The following is a 19,453-nucleotide window of genomic DNA, read 5'->3' as shown; positions in this document are numbered from 1 at the left end:
GCAAATTTTAATGAAATTGGTGATTTAAAATCACAACATTTTTTTTTTTTTAAATGCAGGTTTCCAAGTCTCATTAACTTCAAACAAGAGGATTCAGATTCTATTTAACTAGACTTCACATTGAGCCACTTTTCATTTACAGTATATTCCTAAAGGTAGTAGCAGCAGGGAGATGAAATGACTTCATTTACTGGAATTACAGCTTCTTTTATATAAAACGTTAATCATTTTATATATGACAACCTTATGCTTAATGTTGCTAGAATACTCCTCATAAAACATTATTTTGTGAATGCATAGACTCTCCTACTGAGCATATTACAGCTTTCAGTGGATGTGCTAATCCAGTTTGAATATATGTAGTATTTAATCTTAATTATGATGCTGAAGTCTATACAATGTTAATTATTCATTTTGCATGTTCTTTGCACTTTATTGTAATTCATAATGTCCTTAATCAAAATGTAGCTTTTAATTATAACTGTAAAATGTGGATGAAACCTGCCTGGTAAGCATAAGCAGACTTTATTTGGTTTGCTAGAATTTAAGGTAAGATGACAAGAGGAGAATTTGCCGACGTGGTGAGAAAAGAGTGTTGAATTACCAGCATTCGACCAGGTGAGCGGCGTGTCTCCCAGCCCTCCACGCAGCTCACTGTGGCAGATAGAAGAAGCAAGGAGCCCTCTGCTGACATTTGCTAAATCGAAAATCTCAAGGCCTGTGAGCTCAGGGTGATTTTTAATCTGGTGTTCTTCCCTTCTTTTCATCAGCTCCAGAATGTTGTGAGCTTCTGCAGGTAGTACAGTGCATATTCCTTTGAAAAGCTTTCAAACATGATAAGAAGACTGGTATAGTACATGGAAAAAAACAAAACAAAACAAAACAAAACAAAGAATTAAAAGAAACCATTACAGTATAAAAATGTATTAGAACAGAGGAGTAAATTCAGCAGAATAATAGGACAAGTAACTGGGTAACTGGGGTTACACCGAACAGAGATTTGGGTTCCATTTTCTTTTAAAGCAAAGCAGAAGCAATTAATTTAGAGTAACACTTCAAAACTGCTACTGCTTTTGATATGAAGTAGGCTTTAAATAACAGCTAAGTGTCAAGTATCTTGGAAATGCTGAAGATCATAGAAAGTGTTGTATCATGGTTCTAGCATTCAACTGGATATTTATATGACACAGCAGAATAGTAAATTCTAGATTTTCTGGGGTTTGTTTCATTTTAAATGCATACATTTTTAAGTGGAAAAGTACTCAAAAATAACTGAAGGGAACACAGCAGTATAAACATCTACAGTAACATCAAATTACAGTTAGCTGCCCTTTTTCCTACTTATTCTTTGTCAGATTCTGGAGGAAAAAAAATACCAGAATTACATATGAGGTTCATATTATCATCCAGAGAAGACTAAAACATGTATAGTCTCATAAAGGAAACCTCTGTTTTGTCGTGTGTGTTTTTGCAAACCCTTGCCACATCAAATTTAGAGCAAGCTATTGATGAAAGTTACTTGTGAGATTACCGGAGAGGCAATCACATCATTTTCAGCTGAAAGATATATGGCAAATATGAACTGCCATGGAAGCTTTGATATGAGCTGCAGCTGCAGATCCTCATCTGTCTGAAATGTCATAGTTCACTAGTTACACCTTTGGTCAGATATGCTATGGTAGATCCCAGATGACTCAAGGAATATATCCTTTCTCATTAGTTACATAGTCATGAAATGACCTTTAGAAGAGAAAATAAAAATTCTAATTGAAGAAATTAATCTGTGTCTTAGGATGTATTTTCCTCATTTAGTACTTGACACTTCATTTTTGGCTCACAGATAGAACTACTCATGTTCAAAATCCCATACGAGCAATGTAACCTTGTTTATGGAGTTGCCTATTCTTCCCTCATCACCTGGGAGCAGCTGAGCCAACCAATTCACATGTTAACATATTGCTAGTATTCAAGAGTGAGCTACTTACAAAAGGGCAGTGGGAGAGGATGAGCACAGAGGGAAGAATAAGAAATTACCAGACAGGTGGGTTTCTTGTTTTCACGAGTAACAATTACAGGTGTCAGCCAGCCAGACTGTCCTGCCTGTTGGGAGTCACTTTTCCATGAGATCTGTACTAGAATAATCCTTAATTGTCTAGAGCTGTATTACCTTAAAAATGCTTTCTGAGTGAGAGAAGACCCATATGTTATGTGCATCATGTTCCATAGAATAACTGAAGGCAGTGCATTGAGGCTTTTCCTGATGATCTCTGTGTTCTTGTTCCGTTTTCAACTCCTGTTATTCTTATTGGCCTTTTCCTAACTGTTGTGCAGGATCCTTCACTTCTCTTCTTTGTCTGTCTTCCAGGGTTTTCAACCCTTTGTGATGTTGAATGAGTTGAAGATTGTTTTGAGAGGTTGTATTGGTAGAATATTGATATGTACATTTGAAACCATAATGAGATTAATGCATGATAGATGAGTTATAAATGGATTAGAAAATATTTAGAATTTTATTTTAGAAGTTAATAGTTTACATCATTTAGATTTTAACTCAGATTTTTTAGAAGCTGGTTGACTACATTTTGAGGACTATAGGGGAGTGTGCAATTTGAGAATAATGTGACTGCTCATAACAGTGATAGAATCTCATGAATAGGCTAAGAGAAAGATGAAGGCTAACATTGCAAACTATGTAAAAACACCAGTTCTGTGTTGACACTACAAGCTGCAATCCAGCAAGTGGAACAGAGCCAGTCAGAGATTTGCTTAAATGCCTTTTTCATCAGGTTCTTTAACTTCACATTAGAGACTTCTTTGCCAGGGAATGATGTGGGATAATTCATGTTAGTTTAATGGACAGTGGATGTTACACTTTGAAGTACAATTACCATTGAAGTAGTCTGTATCTTAGAGTCAGGTATCTGTTACATCTTTCCTCTACTCCATATGGTAATCTGTGGACCATGTATGTATCTCTAAACTTAGGAGACCCTGAGTTTTATGCCTAAATTATGAATATCAGATTACTCATCTTGTTGGTGAAATCACCTCATCACACATATGTACAGGGAAACTCTCAAGTTGCATTATGTGTAAACCTAAGTATTTTACTAGCTGGGTCTAAATGAAAGAGCGATTGTTTTTATTATTAACACTTTTAGTCAGATTGTACTTTGTATGATGAAATGTTTGATGTGATGAAAATATTATGATAAGACAGTGTGTACATTATGCATAATGTTCATTATGCATAATGTTCCTTACTTTATAGTTAATAAAGATACTGATTTCCTAAATATTTTTTGCTTTCTAGACATTTTTAAAAACTCCTGTAATAAATGTTTCAGTCAACTGTGAAGCAAGATGTGCATAGCATTCACATAGAGCCATTTTCTGTTGTCCATCTGTGATTTAGATTGCCTTCAAAACTGGCTTTCTGTAGTATTGAGATTTGTAATACTTATGCATATAAGTACTCTGATGGCATATTTGTGTCACAATTCTGTCCCATCATTATTCCAATTGATATTGCAAAAATAATCCATTTTATAATCGTTTCTAGCTCTTCTTGAATTTAATGCTGCCTGGATTATTCAATAATACTTGCTTTTGCATTGTCGCATTAAAGACTATAAGATTAATTTCAGCAGGCACTCATGTAACAGAATTTTAGTTTGCACTTGAAAATTAAGCACCTGGAATTGCTACAAGAATCCTCCTCTTAAATGATGCATCATATATTTAATAATTGTCACTCTTACAAAGATAATTTTCTGTTCTTATTTTGATTTTGCCAGAGCTTTGGGTTAACAGTCAGCATTTGTGGATTTTGTTCTTACTACTGCCAGAGTATTCTATTCTTGAATTGAAGCAGTTGGACATTTTTCTTAACTTCAGCATAATAACCAATGTTAAAAATTTTCTGATATTAAATGTTTTTTTCATTATGGGGTAGCTGTGCTGCAGGGTTTTCTTTAGCCTAGCTGTGGCTTGGTTCTGTGGCATGAATTCCTGCCTGTAGCTGGGCACATCAGGTGCTTTCCCTGCACACTTGGCTCGTTTTGTTCCTACCCATTCTGCAGCTGCTCTGCAGTGCAAATGGGAGCGTGGAAGTAGGGACAGTTTGGAGACTGACCTTGGAAGCATCTAATTCCTCTTAAAATACTGACGTCAACACTCCCCAAATATCAAAGACACAAATTAAATTACTTCCTGTTGATCACAGAAAAGGATGCTGTGAAGGTTCAAACTGAGCTCTGATGTCCCGAGTCCTGTGCAGAAAATACAAGGCTTTCTTCTTGTTAACAAAAATTTCCAGAGTTTAAATTCAGCAGAAACTTTATTGGCACAACAGGGAAATGGTTTTGAGGGATCAGACACCCAGAACAGATGCTGGAAGCCAAAGAAGTGCCATTTCACTATTTCATAGTGTTGTGAGAGTCCCATTTTACTCTCATTGAAGGACAAGAAACATAACCTAATGGATTTTTATTCCCAAATGAAGGACAGATGAATTGACAATAGCTAAGAGACTGATCTCCCTGTGGCTTTTCTTGTAGCTAGGAATGACTTCAGATAACAGAAGGTAGTTTTTACTGCTGGTTTCACACACCTGCAACTGTGGGATTGTGTTGATGAGAGAGAAGGCAGATGTATCAGCTCTGTTCACAAACAGTTTTGTAATCTAATTGTTTTGTAAAAGAGAGAGTTGAAATATTAAAAAATAAATTAGGTGCCAATTTTATTGCCAGGCGTTTGTATTTTTTGTCATGTACAGGTACTCTTTGTAAACAATTTGAAGAGATCACACTTGCATGGGCTTGTGCTCAGTGGGAGCTTTCTTTTAACAATGACTGGAACGTTAATAAGCTGGTACCCATTGTTTGTGCCATGTTGTTCCAAGAGATGAAAGCCCATGGCTGAAATCAAACAAAAGGTCAGAGGATTTAAACTGTCAGACAGATGCAGAAACAGAGATTTGTTAGCACATTTCCTGTATTTTACTGATTTATTTGTTTAAAAAGAAAATCATGGCTTCATTTAATTTCCTCGGCACCATTCCTGTGCTCCAAACCTTCTGTTATTTATTTATTTTGTTTTATATTTTTGTTTTCTGTTATGAGGGAAGGGAGCATTCATGACGTACATGTGAATCTGAAGACTTCTGATGCATTGCATATTGTTTGTACTTGTATCCGGATTACAAAATGCCGCCACCTTTGAAGTACAGACAATACAATAGTGTGTTGTGTGAGTCCTCTTCAGTGTTGCTGGAAAAGGTGTTTTGTTCACATTTTCTTAATGTGGAAGAGGAGATTGGAGTTTGAGTCTGAATAAACTTTTCATGGACATTAATGCTTTCAGCTCCTACTGACAGTGATAGAAAGTGGTTATATCTGAAACCGGAAAATGTAACAAAAAATTTAAAGCCTCCCTCACAATTAGTTTTTTAAACTAGTATTTGGGTTGAAATAACTTACGAAACAGTGCTTCTGAAATTATTTTATGTGTTTGTTTGGAGTAAACTGTGTAGTAGAAGGATACTATGCTGAACTCTATCTTTTTCAAAGTTTGCTGATGTAACTGAAGTAGGTATTCATGAGATGTTATACGTGCAACAGAAAGAAAATTTATCTTATTGTTACTACTATTGTGTGGTAACTGTTGAGTCCCGATCTGAACCACTGATTGAGCACCTGGGGAAAGGACTCTGTCAGCCCTAGGAGCACAGGTGAAGGAAATTCAGCTGTGTGGTTGGAAGGGGTGCAGCTTGGTTGCAGGTCTCTTAGACTTTATTTAAGGGCTGACTAACAGGTGGGAAGGATTTCTGGTTGGAGCTTTCTCTCTCATGGAGATTTACCTGTGAGTCTAGCTCTTTTGGAGACTGGTAAGTACTTTTCTGTTTGTTCTGGTCCTTTTGCTGCTATTTTTCTTTGTAACCATTTCACAGTGTTAACCTTTCTCATTGTAACTTACTACAAGTACACATTAATAGTTAAGTGATAGAGTGGTCCTGTCCACACACCAAGAAGTTATTCGATACAGTCATAAAGGACTTGTTAATGGTAGGCGTTCTCAAAGGAGCAGGCTGATCATTAAGGCTTAAGTGCATTTTATGGCTGCATTATATGATTATGTTTAATATCTTAGAGGGACTGAGACTACAACTCATTGAAACACAAACTTCTGACTTACTTGGCACAAATGTGTGTAGTGTTCTGTGCTTTTGCAGTGCTAACAAATGGTTTTCTTGCAGGTCTTGCTACTCTTGCTAGTAGCAGGAAGCTAGTGCTGCAAAGAAGCTATGCTGGAGCTTGGGGTGAGTGCCTGAATTCAGTGCTATGGGATTTTTAGCCAGGAGTCTGAGCAATGCTCTGTAAACTACAGTTCTAACTTTGGAAATGGCTGTGGCCCAGTAGTGTTTTCCAACAGGCAGTGTTAACTTTGCAGTGCTTCTCTCGTATGAATTGTTATGTGGGTGGTGTTCAATGTGTGTACTGCCGGTTAGCTGAGAACATGCTTTGAGAACATTTCCTGAAGTGTTATATCTGTGCATACTTTGTGATTTAGATAGGATGGACCCTTGTTTATGTACATATACTACTATGATGTGTGTGAGAAATAGAAGTTGTGATGGTGTTTTCCACATATGTCTTATAGCATAATTTGGTTGTTTCTCCAAAACATGCATAAAATTTCTGAAAAGGAGAGGAGAAAAGAGGTAACAGCGCTTTTTGTTTAGGGTTATAGTCCTAGATGAGAAAGTTCCAGAGCTGTTATAAGTATAACTGAATGGTAACGTGTTAAAATGGGAAAAAGAAATCGTTCAGTACCTTCAAGGTGGATCATTTTTCATTTTCAGCTTTCTTATTTTTTCTGTGATAAAGATTTCTGTAATACACAGCTACAATCTTTAATTTAACATGGAAATAAACTAAAAAGAGGAGCGTTTTACTTTTTCTGAATTTGCATAGCATAATTGCATTTTAATGAACTGACTGCATTTTACAAACCTGAAATGAATTTCAGCCTAATAGCTGAACCATCACCACTTTGTGTTTTCTTTGAGAGTACAATGGAAGCCTCTGTCAGCTGCTAATTATTTTCTTGGTTTCACTGTTGAAAAGATAATGCATACAGTAACATAAATTACAAGTAGCTATAATGCTTATATAAATCTAGACAAAGTACTTCTCTTTATGTCCAAGCTCCATCTCTGTTTCTAGAGATCAGAGCAACCGTGAAGAAACAACAACTGGAGGACCTTTTTATATGGTCATGCTGTAATTAAATTATTCCACTCCCAAAAGCAAAAAAGAATCTCATTGTCTCCGTTTGTGTATGTCATGTACCCAGCTTTTCTGTATTTTGCTATTAGATGTAAGGAAAGGTAATAACAAGTTGACAAGCAGAATTGCTTGGATGCATGGATGAAAAAATGATCAGTAGCCTACTCAGAGGACAGTGTTTCAGAGGATAGCATTTGTTCCTTCCTAAGGATGTCAGCTAAATCATAAAAATTATCTGGTATTCTAAGAGTTTAGATGTGCTGTTATTCTCCAAGATCCGTTCTGTGAATTATGTACTGTTCTTAGCTCTGGCTCAGGAGGACCTGACTAATGTACACTGATTTTATATTCTACGAGATTTCCTAAAGGCTTTGACAAAATTTCTTGTGGAAGTTTTATAAGGAAAAATGAGCAGTCTGGGCATTAGAGGGAAGTTTAAACAACTGTTAAAGGATAGGTAAGGAAGAGTAGGAATAAGTGAGGGTTTCATATCTTGCAGCCCTTACAATAGCCTGATCTTAAAATTGGTCAAGCTTACCAAGGGGCTTGGTTATAGCACATTAATAAATTGACTGGAAGGAGGTCTGAACAGTAAGGTAAGTCTTACAGCTTCACTTGGGTAGTAATGGTGAACACTAACTGTGAAGAAGTTGAATGGAAAGCCGATAAAAATGAAGGTGAAACTCAGCATAATTTAAGAGTTGGTGTGCATAAAAAGGAAGTGTACTTCATTTTATCTTCACTGTTAGCCTCCAAGCAGGGAAAGATTCATAAATCCAGGACTTGCCTACATCTCAATTTCTTTTTGTGGATTTGGTCAACTATGTTTAGAAGGTGGATACTGTAGTTGAAAAAACTTTCAAGAAAAAGGAATGAGAAACGGTATGGAAGAGATTCCGTACAGAAGATTATCTATTTAGGCTGGGACTCTGTAGCTTGGAGGAGACTGAAAACTTATGATTGTCTATCGAGTAAGAAACTGCTGGAGGAGCTGGTAGAGAAGTGTCTCAGAAGAAATGAGAGGGTTTTTGCATAACATATGTTATGCAAAACATTGCCACAAAATGTTGACCTTAGAAGTATCTGGGAGGAACATGGGAAAGGGGCATGAAAGAGAAATTCGTTACAAATTACTTTATAGACAAAACACCATCCACTTCAGGAGATTCTATTTTGAATAATGACCTACTTGTCCTATTTTTATTTTACTTAGACAATTGCTCATGACCACAATACTGGACTATACAGACTTCAGTCTGTTTTTTATTCCTTTCCTTATACCTGTGCAACTAGACACTCAGAAAATAAGCTCTCAAATATTTAAAGCAGGTTAACTGTTAACTATGTTCTTACAAATTGTAGCAGAAATAAACATCAGTTTTTAGGAAACTTGTGTGTAGAATTCAGCAGGCACTTTGTGTGTGTTTGAATTATTTAGGCACAACTAACTTAAAGAAATGAGTTCTGCAATTGGAAATGAAAGATTTGTACTTCATTTCGTCCTAGTTTTTGAAGTTCTCTGTTGCGGTTTATGCTTTCATGTGAAAATTACTTTGATACTTTTGGGTAAGATTTATGTCAACCATTCAAAGCCATTTCAAAAAAGACTCTCAGATTTTTGTCAAAGGCAACTTGTCAGGCTACTGATGCCCTGAAATTTGGATTTGAACTACTAAACATCACTATAAACCAACTCATATAATTTAGTCACTGAAAAATGTTTTTGTGCTTGAGTACTTCATAAGCTTCATACTCATCAGCTAGATATGTTCATATTGATTTCATATTTATGTTTTAGTTTACCAAAATATTATGGAATCCAGTAACATAATGGATGTTGGATTATTGGTCTGTTAACATCAAACTAAATAAATGTTTCCTGGGTCTTTTTTTGAGGTTTAATGTTTGGCTTATGTCCTTGAAGGTCCATAACCTTGCATCTTTAAGGATGTTCTGGTTAATTGATAATATGTGTTTCAGAGGTTGTTTGGATAACTAAAGTTGGCTCCAAATCTTGCGGATTTTGAATGATTAAAATATAATCTTTTTTCAAGACAAGCTGAAATATGTACACTAATGAGTCACAAGACTTGCAGTAATGTTCCTTAATTAACAAAAAATTGTTGTGATTAGAAGTACTGACTTTTTAGAAACAGGAGACTTACTTTATGGTTGTATAAGTCAGCATTTTTATTTTCATTCCCTAGTATTTTTAGTGACATCTCTTAATGTAAAGCTGAAACTATAAGGCTGCCTCTCATCTTTGCTCTTTTTTTCTTATTGACAGTGATATCCCATTTCACAGAGCTTCTTTAAGACTTCTGAGAAAGCTTCATAAAATGCAAAAACAGTAATAAGGTGATTCTCCCCTCTTTCTTCTTTAACATTCACAAAAAGAAAAAAAATTGTGGGAAATGAGTTGCAGTATCACCTCTTCACACACCCCAGTGAGATCTTTTGACATATTTCAAATCAGTTAAGCCTTGAATATCAGAAAAGAATTCTAAAGAGCACTCATAGCAGCACAGGCTTGCCTTTCCACATGTATTCAAGTGTCATTCCTTTATTTTGGGGTAAGAATTTTAGTATGTAACAGGCATTAATGATAGAAAACTTCTCATTGGAGGTACAGACATAGATTCTCTCAGGCTGCAGTAGTCATCAAATGCAATACATATTACTGATGAATATTTCATAGGGGAGGCTTTTTCTGTTTTTGTTTTATAAGGCAGTGTATCATTATTAAGTTTCACTGTATAGTTGAATTTGGTTATATACTTAGACCTCCATAATTCCTGAAGTCAAGTCAGCAATTAATATTTCACTATTGCTGTTATTTACTTCTTGCACAGTGTACACATGTAATACTCAGCATTACTGAATACCACGAGTAAACACTTTCAGGACCAGGATTGCACAGAGTAAGACATTTAGTCCATTCAGAATCCCAGCACACACACATATAACTGGAACAGATAAGCTCTAACCCTTGGGAGATAGCTTAGAAATCCAAATCACTTCAGGGCAAACTTCTTGACTGTCATTCATTGTGAGAGGTGTCCCTCATTTTGGAGCTAATTTTACCTCTGGACCACATCGACTTGAAGATGGCTTACTGTGGCTACTGTGAATTATTTATGGGTGGAAAAAATGTATTATGGAGCAGAGAAAATATAACTATTGTTGTTGGGCAAAAAAATTATTAGAAATATTTTCTCTTCTAATTAGGTTGTTTTGTCTTTAAGCATCAGTTGCTTAAAAAACTGAAAGCATTATAAATGGTGGTGGATCTGAAGGCTATTCACTGATGAAGAATGTTTGAATTCTGGTGATACATTCTACTATTATTTTATTATATAGGGCAACTCTATATATAATTTTATATCCATTCACTTTCAAAATTAAAAGTTGAAAAACTGTGGCAAAATGTACTCTGAGGTTATGTTCTGAATATAACATCGTCTGTGTTCAATTCTTACATATGTATGAACAGCAAACCTTCTGTAAATGACATTTTCCTAATTGATTTTTGTCGTATCGATGTATGGTTGTGTTACCTAATCTATAGTTTATCACTAAGCAACGCCTCTGTTTTATTTAGTCTACACTAGAGTATGTGTAAGCATGTGTATGCTTAGTGTTTTCATTTCAAAACACGTATTCATGTGTCCAAATGCAGTCAGATGACCTACACTCATTCAGCAGGGACATAAAACAAAACAAACAAAAAAAAAACACAAAAAAACCACAGAAATCAACAAAAAGGAAATACTCTGAGCATACCTTTCCTGTGTAAAATGGTTTGTGGATTTCAAAGACTTTGGGTATTTGAGGACTCCAGTAGCAGTCTTTATATGTTTGTTGGTTCATTGGCACTTGTCCAATGTATTTTGTTTCTAACGCTGGATATTAGGAAAAAGTATTTTGGGGAAGACAGGCTTTTTGGTGAGGAATGTAGCTTTATCAGAAATGCAATGTAAATTTATTACTGATTTGATGAAGCTGTTGGGTCACCTCACATAATTCATCATGTATTAAATGTTCCAAAATACTTTATTTTGTCCTTTTCAGTGTAGCATACCTGTGGCAGCAACACCCAAAAGAGTGTGAAAGGTGTTTGTGAAATAATTTGTTAATCGACTAAAGTAGAAATCATTGAGTAAAAAATAATGGGTTTTTATAAATTTCTTCTCAAAATGTTTTTTTTCTAGGAATACTATCCACTTTTGATTAGTTAATCTGTGTAATCCAGTAGTAGTACTTATAGTGGTTTTTTTTTACCTAAAACACTTTTTTTTAAAACAATTTTCTACTCCAAGGGAAGTAACTTGTTAGCGTTAATTGTCAAGAATAAAATTTAACAGTAGAGCACAAAAGCAGAACTTAACACCAACTCTGACTGCTTTGTACATCAGTGCAAAGAGCTCTAACAGCCCAGAATCTAATTAGGCCACAGTATCTCTAGCAAGCACACAGTGAAAAAGCTACAGAGCTGCCTGTTCTTTTTCTTTTGTTTCCAATTTAGTAAAAATCTCTTATGAGTTGTAGCATAGGGTATATTGTGTTATGGCAGGACTCCAGAAAGATAATTTAGGTTATAGAAGCTTTTTCTTAATATATTGCATTTATTAAAAAAAAAAAAAAAAAAAGATAAGAGGCGTGGCTTTTAGTGATGGTATCTTTTCTATTTAAGCAGCTGAGATAGTTGCAGAAAATAGTAGTTTAATGGCAGTTTCTTATAGAAGCTGCTCTTAAACTTTAGCAGATAAATGCCTATGCTGCACAAGTGCTAACTCAACAGTCTGACACAAGGGTCACTGCTACCACCTGCATTTGTTGTCTTTATCTGAGAGTGCTGCTGGAACAACATTTTCTGTGAGAAAGAAGAGGGAGCGTTTTTATGTCTGAGAACCTAGTGCAGCTTGAGGTGCCTTGGGGTATCCAAGATACTTACCTGAGGCACCTGCATATAAACCGGGATAAGTGCTTTCTGGAGCAGCAAAGGACCAGAAAACTAAAATGGGCCCTTTGGCACACTTTATTACCAAAAATGTGTAGTAACCAAATCCCAGATCTCTTCAATAGCTGTTCTTAGCTACTCTGAAAGTAACCATAAAAATGCCTCGGGGTGTTGTGATAGCTTCTGTGCTTGGTGCTTGCTGAAGAATGGCTAGTTGAATTCCATTTAACTACCTAATAGGAGAGACACAGACATGTAGTTATCTTCCATTTCCAGTACAAACATAACAGTGTTGCTTGAGCAGCACAATCTAGCAGTGGAAAAGAGCCGTCATCCTGACAAAAGTGTATCTGACAGTTTCCTCTATTTAATGAAAGATAATGCTTTTCTGTATCAAGGGAAAGACATCATTTTCTTTGCTTTGTAATGTTTTGAAAGGAGTTTAGAGGTTTCTGCCTTTTGTAGTATTTTCAATTGATTTAATTTATTTGTTTCGCAGTGACAAAGAATGTTGTAAACGTGAGTGTCAGATTTCTTATTTGTTGATATCACAACAGGAAATATTCCTAAATAATCGGCTTCATGTAAAATATAAATATCTGTAGTATATCTGTAGTCACCATGTTAAGGTAACTAATGTAATTTAGAAGAAAAGTTCTTTTACAGTATGTTTTGTTCACATGATACAAGTGGGGAAGCCTCATCATAGAAATACTTTGTTCCAAGAAAGTCTCTAAAACAGTACAGACAGATTCTACACTATTTAATGTCAATGTTATCTTGAACTTCTGTTTTCATCTTTCCCCTCCCCCCCCACTTTATTCTCCTTAAATGAAAGGTTTTATGTTGGTGTATTGCTACCTTCTCCAATCCAGTTTTCCAAACAGACAGCAGCCAAAGCCAAGCCGTTTATTCCTATATGCTAGTGTTTCCCTAATCTTATTGGAATAATTCCTACTATACACTGGTGAAACGGAAAGCAGCAGTAAGGCTATAACATGAGAAGGGCATGTTTTCAGTAAGAATAAGGTTAGTGCAAACAATGCTGAGGGCAATAAGTACTTCTGTATTCCTAACAATGGCACAGATCCTTAATGGCTTCTTACTGGGGTTGTAATTATAAACCCATGCTTGTCATAAGTTCTGTTATCTGCTTTTGAATACCGTTTCTTATGACAATTTGCAGAGTCAGAAAAAAATGATACTGTGAACTAATTGCCTTAAATTTATGCAGCAATAAAGATGGAAGACTGGTTTAAGGGGTTGTAACTATTGTTTTAAGTAAAACCTAACATTTGAAAAGGCTCTGCTATCCAATGGAGTCCTCAAATGTGAGTCAAACACAGTTTTTCAAGGACTTTTTTTTTTGTAGTCAGCAGGAAGACAATTAGCAAATGGTGACCCAGTGGTTCTTATGCTTCTGCTTTGTTCTGGTTTAAGGCATTAGTACTTTTTAGAATTGTATTAATTTTTTTTTTTTTTTGTAATATTGTAATATTTTTTATAATATTTTACAATCATTTCTGATGTTTTATTTGCTGTTGTTGTCTGAAATGGTAAATATCCACACTATTCTGAACAGAAAACCACATTTCTATTAAGTTATTCAGAATGAATATGTCTGTTCCCAAGCAACGCCCTTGCCTGGTGTTTGCATTACGTTAGTCTGTTTCTTAGAGACAGTCAAGCAGAAATTGATAGCAAGCACATGTATGACAAAATGTTTTCCCAAGTGCACTCACAGGATTTAACATTTGATGTGATATGGAACAGCACGTTAACATGTGCTGTTCTCCTTTTCCCTTAAGATCCTTTGCAAAAGAGGTTCACCTGGAAGTAAACTGCTACCATGTACCTATGCCATTGTTTTTATAGAGTGTGATAGTTTTTTATTCCTTTCTCTCCATAGCATATGTTCCATGTATCCTTGTCTTTCTACTCTGATTTTGGTCAATAACGTATGTCCAACTTGTCAATGAAGTCTACCTATGTACATTATTACTCCTAAAGGCTTAAAGTCTTAAACATTTATCTGCACTGTGCACAATCGAAGGAGGGTGAGTAATGCTTAACAATACTTCAGTATCATTTGAAACACTCTACTTAATCTGAAACCAAGAAACAGGAGGGTCAGAACATATACAAGCACTGCAGTTACCACTGAGTTACTTTGAATTGTTGTGGTTTAAGCATCATTTAAGCTTTAGCACTTGGCTAGTGCACAACAATCCCTAGTTGCAGTTGGAAATCTCCTTGGTCAGAAAAGTTAGCGTGAGTCAGTCTAGCTGAAATCATGCTTCTCTCACAGAGAAAAACTGAAGTATAGAAACAGATTTCAGATTAAAAGATTCACAAAATGGTGCCTGCTGTTCTCTGTTTCCCTTAAGGAACAAGAATTGGCCTGAGAATGTGGAAGACAGAAAAAATATTTTACTAATACCTCATCTTCTAGTGTTCAGAGTAAATTTTTTTGCTCTATCCCTTTACATCTTCTAATGAGGTTGCTTATTATGTAAATTAAGGGGCAGATGCAAATAATAATGTGCCTTTCTATGAAGCAAAAACAAACGTGAACCAGAAAACGTAACGGTGGAAAGGGAAGTGCCTCTGAGCTGCCTGGAGATGCAGATGTATTTTGCAGCTGATGTATAGTGTTTAAAGTTCAAGGATACAAGAGCTAGCTAAGGGGGAAAGTGGCCTTGAAGTGTTGCCTTGAGATTACCCGCAAGTGCAACTGAACTGAAATTGCAGTTAACCTATCAGTGTAGTGTACAATGAAAATCATTTCAGATTTGTAGAAAAGAATGAAATAAATGCAGACAACCTGTCCTTCCAGACCTACCCTTGACACACACTCCTGTCTAGTAAGTAACATCACAGCTGTACAGTTAGCCCACCCCTCCTACTGCTTTTAGCTGTGTGAAGATAATGCTTTTTCTTTCCCCTCTGAATACTCATGTTTGCTGTTCTGTAGTTTAGCATGAAATTCCCTGCTGCAGCACTAACTCTACATGAGTGTAGACATACTTGTACAGCCCGTTACACAAAGCACAGTGTGATACCAATAAAGCTTTGGAGGGCTCTGGGTTCATATCTCAAGATATATCTATACAAGATCTTCCGTATTTTTGTTATGATAACAGATTTTAAAGGAAATTTTTCAGGAGTGCGTAATGCTTGCCTTTCCTCTTCTAGATAGTGACCTTTATCTGTAAAATATTTCTTTCTTACTGTTGATATTTAATTAGAAATTTGAATCTCTTGCTGGTATCAAAAATCTAGTTACTCATGTTGACAATATTAAAAAATAGATAGACTGGAATAGCAGACAAGGGACTTAAGCTCCATTTTCCCTCTTTTTCTGCATTCCTTTCTATGAAAATTATAACATTGATACTCATTTCCCAAGTATTTCTAAGAAAAAAATGCATTGAAGAAAGGGAAACAACCGATGTTTTCTCAGTGTAGGTTATTCATGCTTCATGCTTGTGTTCTTCTGTGGACAGCCTTCTGTTCATTGTTCAGATGTAAAGGAGCTGATTTAACACCATACAAGTGTTGGGGCTTTGGAGAGAAGGAGGAGATAGAGAAGACTATTTGTGATAGCTTTTTAGGTTTAACTTATTATTTGGCCTCTTATGAGAAAATAATGGCTACAAAGCTGATTACTTTTTTGAGGATTTGAAGAGTTCTTTTGAAGAAGAAAACTATTGAGTCAAAGATGTCTGAACCATTAATTACAAGCAAACAAATATTGAGATTTTAGGAACATTTCTAGACCTAAATATAAACTGAACACTGCTGCAGATATATTTACACAGAGTGCTTTTAAACAAATTATAAGAATGAGTGTGCCAGCAATTACTATCATCAGTACTGTCTGTTATAGAATACTATACATTCTGGATGTGCCTATGTGACTTAGGAAAGCAAACATCTGACTTCAGAACAAAGATACTTAGTTTTGTTTGTTTTTAGTGTTTCTATTTTATGTAGGTTTAACTGTAGTCATTAAACAAGAACATGACATTTTATTTTATTTTTTACATGAAGGTATAGCACAGTTCTGAAGACCTGTTAGATGAGATGCTCTTCACTGTCTTTTTTCTTTTTATATGTGTTTCTAATTTCAACAGGGTTTATCTCCTTGATTTAGTTTTGGACAAAAACTGGGGTATAAATAAGAGACCAGCTAGGATAATTTTTTCGAGGTTATTCTGTGTTTCTTCTGTCACTTGAGATAGCTTTATAATACACATTCAGTGTTTTGTTTAACAGGAGCTTCTTTTCTGTTAAAGGCGTAGGGGTTCCAGTCCACTTTTACAGTTGTTCTGTTGCATTGAATGTTCACTGCTGGCAAAAGACAGTGAACATCCAGCTGCCTATCTGTATTTAAAAACTATTTTTGCTTACATCTTTATTTTTTCCATGTGGAATTCCTTGATCTATTTCCTGTATTGATTTTCCTAGTCCTCCATCACCTTGTTTTCTTTTTCATTGTTATTTCAAAAACACTTTATCTAAAAGTCAGAACATGATGCAGGTTTTAATCTGCATGGAAGTAAAATGCTTCATGTTGCCAAATGAAATATTTTGGTCGGCGTTAAGAGCACGCTTACGTTTGTCAGTAACATTATGATCACTGAATTAGTTCAGCTCTGTGAAACAGTGTTGTACACATGAAAATAAAACACTGTGCACACAATGGCTGCTTCTTAAAATCTGACTAGATGATGTTTGTTACTACTCAGAAAAACAGCAGTCAATTCTGCTGCTAAGCAGGTGTTTTGACTTCAATGTACTTAGTACATTCTTTTGTGGCCTCTTACCTATAGTTTATGTTGATGAATGCATTAGCCCTTCCGTATTTCTTATTGCATAGGGAAATAAATAAAAAGTGCATTAACAGGGAGAAGGATTGCTGTCCTAGTCCTTGAAGATGCTTCTCCTCCTCCATCCACAGAAGCTCTTGTTATTTCTCCATTCTGTGCCATTTCCAACTACATCATGCGACATTTGTCTGAGCAATACAAGTGCTGTACTTTTTCATGTATGTTGAATGATAACAAAAAGGAACTGTAGGTTATCAAAACGAATGATCTCTGTTAATAGTTAGACATTCTGTAATTACAACTGATGTGCTAACTGTATGTGCAAAGACTGACCTCTGAACTCTTTCTTCCCTAGTCTAACGAAATAGTCGTTTTCACTCAATGAAAGTTGCTATTCAAAATGAGGGATCAAAAGCACTAATTTAAAAGGCACATAATTTTCCCTGCGGAGAAGTCTCTTTCAAAATTCGCTTTTAATATGAATAGGAATTGCACACATCTTTTTTTCTCAGTATTTTTTCTTCTTGTAAGATATCTAACATAGACTCAGAAATGAAGAACGCAATTTATACAGTCAAGCTAATAAGACAGGAAACGGGAATTTCTTGTGGAGCTTCAGTAAGCCTGCTTGTGTAAGCTCTCTCTGCTGTCAGTAAATGTGAAATATCAGTTGACATGGAAGAATGGCTGGAAAGGAAGGGCAGATGTTTCATGTGAATTCTAAAGTAAGTTTGAGCCTTACATTTTTCTTTACTTTGGCATGGGTTAGTTGGCTGGATTACTCAGTAAAAGATAAACTAATCCTGGTCTCCTTCCTCTATAGTGATGTACAATGAAGGAAACATTAGTTTGGTGTAACACAGCTGGACAAACTGTAGAGAGATTTCGTAAGGCATTAGGTGCGGTTCGTTATAAATGCTAAGATCAAATTCCTGTTGAATTCATGGACTTTAACTTCATTTGGGTTTAATTTGAACACTTGGTGAGAAGAATATTTCAATTGTGATGACAGTGTTTCCAAGTTAGCTTTTTCATTCTAGTCGTATAACTGAAGACTCTCAGTAGCATCTGTAAAGTGTCTGGATTCCTGTTCACAAGGACCTAAACCTGCAGTCAGAGTGCAAACATGGTACGTACAGTGTAATGGAGTAACCATTTCATTGGGGGTGGGGGGAAGATTAGAAAAAAGAAACAGTCATTTAAGTAAACAGTATTATCCCTAACAATTTCATGGTCTATATAGCAAGGTATGTTGAGGGGAATGAGAGGTTGTTTTGGTATTGTGAAAAAACACCTGTTGAACATGTATCTCAGTATGATAGCAGACAGCAACAGGACAGTGTGTCTAATAGGATAAAAATTCTCACCTACATAGAATTGTCTCATCACACGTCTAGTGATATCGCACTGCAGGACAGCTCTCATGAAAAGTTGCCTATCTGGCAGGTGATTCACAGATAGTTATAAACGGGCATGATTTGAAAACAGCAGGCAAACTTCCCCTACAGCAACTTGCCAAAAATCTGTGATAATAAACTGCTATTAGAATTGTTTAAAGATGCTGAAAATTTATCGAGGATTTTCTTGACTTTGTTTTGAATTGTTATTAATAAGAGTACAGTTCTAAAAGAATGCACAAAATATCTCATACAATCTATGTAAGACTTGTTAGTAAAAGAAACTGAGAGGAAAAAAATATTAAGTTTTAGTTCTGACACTTCTGCTTTGGATAGAACCCAAGTGAACTCCATACTGGTGCAAATGATTTTTGCTTTGTTGTCAGATGGGGAAAAAATAACTGGCTTGAAATCAGATTTAATATTTACTTATTGTGGTTTCAAACAACTACTTGTCAGTACTAAGACCTCATGTGAGTCTTGCAGGGTGTGCTTTCTCTGATACAGAGACCAGCCTCTAACTGTTGTTGTTTTTTAAAAAAAAATTATTTAAATGTAGAATCAACTGCATCTTGTTTGTTGCAGTAATACAAACGTGTCTTTGAGTCAGCAGTTAAGTACAGCTAACTACTGAAGGGTCAAAGCAACACCTTACACAGAGCAAGATTTAGTTATGTCGTGTTGTAAATGAGGGGGAGTAGAAATACCTACCCATGAAGAAAATCACCAAACAGTAGCAAATAAGTAGCCTAAAGTGAATTAGTACTGTGGGATGAACTGCTGGGGTAAAAGATTGTAATAAAAATGACAAATCTTATGTTAAATTGAAGTAATGATAAATTTTCAAATTGTTATAATAAAGATAACAGCACAAAACAAAGGATTTGAGTAATTCAGTCGATCACTTCATGCTTTGGTTGTTTTTGTTGTTTGTTTTTTTTTTTTTGTCACTGATGTCAAACGTGATTACCTGCT

At 35.6% G+C, this 19,453-nt stretch overlaps 1 protein-coding gene across 10 annotated transcripts in view; it reads left to right on the top strand.

The window, feature by feature from the left end:
* The window catches only part of TENM2 (teneurin transmembrane protein 2), a 1,269,291-nt gene that overhangs the window by 361,964 nt on the left and 887,874 nt on the right, over positions 1–19,453 (top strand). For all 10 annotated transcript variants that reach the window (XM_032447373.1, XM_015875932.2, XM_015875931.2 and 7 more), the window contains exon 4: positions 6,257–6,319. The gene's annotated coding sequence lies outside the window, so the exon portion shown is untranslated. The remainder of the gene's footprint in view (positions 1–6,256; positions 6,320–19,453) is intronic.

The sequence above is a fragment of the Coturnix japonica genome, chromosome 13, assembly GCF_001577835.2.
Source record: "Coturnix japonica isolate 7356 chromosome 13, Coturnix japonica 2.1, whole genome shotgun sequence".
NCBI lineage: Eukaryota > Metazoa > Chordata > Aves > Galliformes > Phasianidae > Coturnix > Coturnix japonica.
Note: the sequence above shows the minus strand (reverse complement) of the source record. Positions and strands in the feature narration are given on the sequence as shown.